The sequence below is a fragment of the Tympanuchus pallidicinctus genome, unplaced genomic scaffold (genome assembly GCF_026119805.1).
Source record: "Tympanuchus pallidicinctus isolate F22 unplaced genomic scaffold, pur_lepc_1.0 scaffold26, whole genome shotgun sequence".
Classification (NCBI taxonomy): domain Eukaryota; kingdom Metazoa; phylum Chordata; class Aves; order Galliformes; family Phasianidae; genus Tympanuchus; species Tympanuchus pallidicinctus.
This window is the reverse complement of record NW_026294743.1, coordinates 10,396,691-10,402,690: the sequence shown is the minus strand read 5'-3', so window position 1 is coordinate 10,402,690 and position 6,000 is coordinate 10,396,691.

The window sequence follows — 6,000 nt, the reverse complement described above, 5'->3', positions numbered from 1 at the left end:
ACTCTTCTAACAGAAAAGCACCACTCCATCACAAAAGCTGCTTATCCTTCCCAGCAACATGACCAGCCCAAAATGATAATTCCTCACTAAAAGCTACTGCTATTAGTATGTATTAGTGTTTTCCTTTTTCCTTGCAAGAGAAAGTATTTTGACCAATCATTCAGCTCTTTCTCATCTGCAAATAGCTGATCACTTGGTATATCAGCCAGCTCAAAAGTAATAGAAATATGAAGACTCTAGTTCACAAAAAGAAAAAGATTGCTGCTTTTACTTTAACTGGACTCTGTTATCCCTGGGCCTCAGAGTGATCTGCTTAATATCAAAGCAGACAGCGTATATCAGGGACAGTGAAGCTCACAGGTGCCAATACTCCTTGTGTGAAATCTGTTTTGCCCTTGAACAGTGTTTGAAAAGGGAATCAAACTGATCAAACGTTATTTGCCTGATGCAAATCAGAGCAGAATGGTAAAATAATAGTGAAGGGGGAAGTAAACAGCAGGAACAGAAGCGAGGGGAGACATTCAATTCAAACACGTGCCGATCTAAAACTCCCATGTTTGCTGTAACTGGAACAGCAATTAATATTTCATTAGTATTGGTTTAAAAAAATCCATAAATATTGTGAGAAGCTGTTTTTAAAAAATATCAGAAATTTAAAAAATATATCTTTGATAAGGTGATGTTACACCTTTGATCATTTTGCTCGTTGCTGATCAATTCCCACTTCATTTAGTATTGAAAATTCTGTCATCTGCACGTACTGCCACTTTGCTCCAGGCTACGATTGCCACTGAAAAGCCACTGAAAATTGTACTTTTTGGCTGAATTCTGAGCAAAAAGGAGATTTCTTCCCTTTGATCTTCATTTCTGATCATCCTCTGGGGATGATTCCTAACGTGCTTAACCTGCTTTCTCTGAACTTCCTAAATTCAAATCATGTCAGCCATTCTTGTACTGTTAGATATGATAAATAGATTTGCATTCAGGAGACAGCTTTTTATCCAGAAATAGAAAGAAATCTCCTGTTCTCCCCCAAATTTGGGAATAACTAGTGAATGAACGCATTTTCTATGAATAGTTACCTATGGTTTGACTACAGAACAAAAGTACAGTCTCCCACTTTACTACTACAATGACTAGAATTATAGATTACTTAAAATAAAACAACAACAACAACAAAAAAACAAACAACCTTCTCTTTACTCAAGTGTTGAACAGAATAAAACTGGTATTCTTCTTAGCTGGCCTGGCCTTCTTAGCTGTTCAGATTCTAAACTCCCAAAACAGAATCAGTAATTCACTGGCTTGTTTCATTACTAAGGTATATATTTCTATCCAATTCAACAGGACTTGTGATTTTATAATCCTTTATAAACCCCAAGAACAGAGCTACAAACATTACATGGAGGATAACCTCTCTTTTTCTTTTTCCAATCCCTTAATTATAAAATGTCATCTTGTTTTATCTTCTCAACGATATTAGGTTTTCTTGTAAGTAATCAAAGATTAACAGTTAATTATGAAAACACATCCTGTTCTATTACCTATTTTGAAACTGTATGCTTATTACTTAGTGGCCATTAAATCTGTATAAATGTTTGGTTTAGGATATCATTACAACTTGAAACAGAAAAAGAAATATTTCACACTCCTGGCACTGCAGTCCCTGTTACTGTACTGCTATTTCCATAACAGTAGAGGTAAGAAATCTTGCAAAGATACTGTTGTTATCCTCATTGGAGAGTAGGATGGACGTGTTTGTTTTGGTAGAAATCAGGAAAACCTACTTAATACTTTTTCAAAATACCCTCAATATTTCTTTTCCATATAGTCCTTTTCTAAATAAAACACGGATTAAACCAGGTACTGCTGACAAAAGCAGTTTTCCCAGTAATCACAGAACTGTAAGGGCTGCTATCACAAATAAATTGTACTGTGACTGAAGTTAGTTAAATATGACTAGACATGAATAAAATTATTTAAATATTTTCTAGCATCATTCTTCCACTCAAGTAATTGCACCATGAATCACAGAATTGTAGGGGCTGGAAGGGACCTTTAGAGACCATTGAGTCCAGTCCCCCTGCAAAGCAGGCTCCCTACAGCAGGCTGCACAGGAAGGTGTCCAGGTGGGTCTTGAAAATCTCCAGAGAAGGAGAATCCACAACCTATCTGGGCGAAATGCTAAATATTGCTTCTCTAAATGACATGCTTATGAGAACACAGGCTCACTGCTTTACTGAGCCTTCTGTCTAGCAATATGATGCTTGCTCTCAGAAAATGCAGTTTGATCATTTCTGCTTATGGCCTCAGAATTGTGGGATCTTGGAGAAGGCACTGTAGCAAGAACGCTCATAATGAAAATTCACTATACGCTGAAATGATGTCCCAATGATGTCCCTCTATGTTCTTTTCAGTCATTTGGTGGCAGTATTTGCAAAGCACATCTTTTTTCTGCCATGTGAAAAAAATTATTCTGAACTCAGGCTTCATTCTTATTTATATAAAAAGCAATCTTGATCTGCTTCATTAAGATGTGCTTTAACCCGCTAAATCCCTTCCATTTCCACCAAAAATAAAGCTTGTGACTGGTACATTAAGGACAAAAGTACTTTTCACTACTAAATCTGTACTCTATGAACAATTTCTTCAGAGGCTGCAACTTCCAGTATTGTGTTATTCATGCTCTTGTGGCTCCTACAGATCTGGAACAAAGCTGCATTCTGTCTTCCATTTCCCTGGGGGTCTCCCTCCCATTCCTGTACTTCCCAGCTGCCAAAGGCAATCGTAGCCTGGAGCAAAGTGGCAGTGTGTGCAGATGACAGAAAACTGTCTCTCAGTAACTCTCTTCTGTACTTCAAGTAGTCCAGACTGTCCTAGAAGCTCCCTCCCAAGAGTCAAAAATATGACTGTGAACCCTATTGCTGGAGAACTGTTCAATTATAGGTTTTTGCCATTTTCAAGAGTACTGGTTTTCCACCTTTTCTGCAAACCATGTCAGAAAGTTTCAGTCAACAGTGAACAAAACATATATATTGAAGTGCACTCACAATGTAAGGCACGTGTGTACACACAGAAGAATAATAAGCATGTATAAGTATTTACCTGTTTCTGTGTAAATTTTAGTAACTTTTTAAACTAGAAATATCTTATTCATAAAAATATTGATGCACAGGAATTTGGCAAATATAAGCAATATTTCAACCATGTCTTTTCCGGACTGAAATTATTTAAGCTGATGAAGTTCAGGTTCATCTTGGTTTTCAGCGAGTCTCATCAAGAAGTGTGAAATCAATGGAGCTCTTCCTACTCACAGACTTGCTGATTCCTCAGGCATTCATAAAAAATCTATAAATTCATCTACACTATGATAAAAAATGCAAAACAATCTATTACAAGATTATGAAACATTCAACAAGAAAGGACTTGGAAAGGTCAACATACAGCATTTTGCAAACAAGCACTCAGATCTTCAAAAATTCACCCTAACAAAAATAAAGCTTAAAAACAGCCTGAAACACACTGGTAAAACTGCTGCTGAGCTATAATGTTAATCTTTTTTTCACCACAGGGTGCTTTTTAAATAAAGCAGTTTGGCAGTACAATTCATCTACAGCATTTTAACCCAGCTAATTACACAATTTCTTATTTCACCACAGAATTTTGAGAATTGAAATCCGTGATGCTTTCACAACTTATGTCGATTATTTTCACTTACTGACGTAACAAGTAACAGGGCCAGTAAAAAATGAAATACTATGAACAGCTGCAAACAACTAATGTGCTGACTAACCACATCTTTCCTTCCTTTCCTCATCTGGATGCTGAAAAACTGCAACATGTGAAAATCACTCCTGTTTCTGTGATAAATTTGGCACTTGAACAGCTGTACTGCCTCATGGAAAGCTTTCTCACCATCAGGTACCTTGCCAGTGTTGTCCATTTTAATTTTCAACTGTTTTTTGTTTTTTGGGTTTTTTTTAGGCCAAGGATATCTTAACTGTGCTGTAGATTTATGGATTCAGAAGCTGGAAGCCCGGACAGTTCAAAATAAGACAAGAGGAATGAAAGAGGTTCAGGAGAATGGAATCACATACAGGTCACACTACAGGTTCTTCAGTCTTACGCCAGGGCATGTGGCATCCTTTCTATAACAGTGCCATAGTAATACCAAGCACATTAGGCTAGCAATCTAGGAGCCAAGCCAGCTCGCCAAGAAACTTGAAAACCTAGAAATTATATCATGCTATGGATCCAAATCTTTAGGCAAATAAAGATAAGAATGTCTGCAAATAAAACATGCAGATAAAAGAGTAGATTGTGCCTTTCTTCAGGAGCCAAACAGAAAGATATAAAAAGGCATCTGTTACCAAATGCCAATACAAGCAGCTCCTAACAGAACCTTTTTGAAGACCAGCACATCACTTACACCAAAATGTACGAAGGTTTCTTGCAAATACCTTCTATTGATTTCCATGCAACAAAGAACACAATAACACTATCACATAGAGCAAATCCCCAGCCACAGAACGCTAGTTTTCTAACACAGTCACCACCATTAGCTCTACATTTTCACCAGCAGTAAAGAAAAGCCATGCTTGTAAAAATTTGCACCAGAGGATGTGAGCCCCTGTTCCTGTCAATACTGCCGAAATGCAGCACCCACTGCCTCACTGTGCTCAAACCTTCTGCTCAGTCTCCATAAATATTCAGCAAACATGAATGAATGTTAATAGGTGCTTTTTTTTTTTTTTTTTTTTGGCATGGAGGAATTCAGTGACCCACATTTCCTTCATACACGCTTCCATGTCAGCCACCGTTTTGTCACTCTGTCCCTCTGCTTCCATCTGTCACACAGCAACAACATGTAACACAGTGTTGGTGGGGAAGGTTCAACATCTACTTACATATTACCAACATCTGCCTCCAATATAATGGGCCAACCCTGTAAAAATAGGAGGCATCCATTTCAGAGCAGCCCTCATATTTGTTTTGTCCAATCTCACCCTGTCTTAGAGATTGATTGTGTTAATTTGGCTTAGTATTACTGATACTTTGATTTTAATGTATATGTATATACACACATATGTGTGAGTGTTCAATATTGTTTTCACACATTATTGGTTTATTTTTAAATGCCTAAAACAAAGTCGAAATAAATAAAAGTACCTTTTCATGAAATAGAAACATTAAGTTGCTATTAAAATGGCAAGTAGACCAAAATTTAGACTTAATGGAGTTAAAGCAAGCTTCTGTTTTGCAATCTGGAAACAGTCTCATCAATTAAATCTTAAAATTTTGGCTTGGGCTTAGTTCATGTATATGCCTTCAAATTGCATTTCTCCTATTTTCTTCCTTTTCTCTCTGGAAAATACTTCTCATTTGTACATTTTCTTGTATGTCTCAGTTAATTTCAGTGATCTACATATGTCACACTTATGCCTTAGTAATATCAGCTAATTCTGCAGATGTCTAACACTTGGTATTTGAGTTCAGTAAAGTGACAGAATGAACAGGAACAACATACTGTCAGGATAATCCCTTTTCCTTCCCTCCTCTTTCCACCAAGAAAGAGAAGTTCTGTTCAGAGCCTGATTTTCTCCTGCTATGGAAGAGAACTTTCATAAAGAGATTCAGTGCTTTCATTCACTTTGTTCTCGAGGGTGTTTGATTTATCTAGATTCTATGATATATTTATATGACCAAGATAACAAGAATATCTATCTCTTTTGAATGCAACCATAGAAACCCTACCTTATTTTCCCCCAGGTGTTTATGAAAAAAAAAAAAAAAGTTAGCTTAATTAAAGTTCTGTCATATTCACATAAAAAGATAATATAATTCATTCTCATTCAATGTTATTTCTAAGGAAAGGAAAATGAGAATTTGCAGAACTGGAATTTATTAAAATATAGTGCTTCTAAAGTTAGCAACTAACTCCAAAAATAAACCAGAACTGCACAGGTGCTTGGATGTTGTAAGGAGCAGTACTTAAAGCAT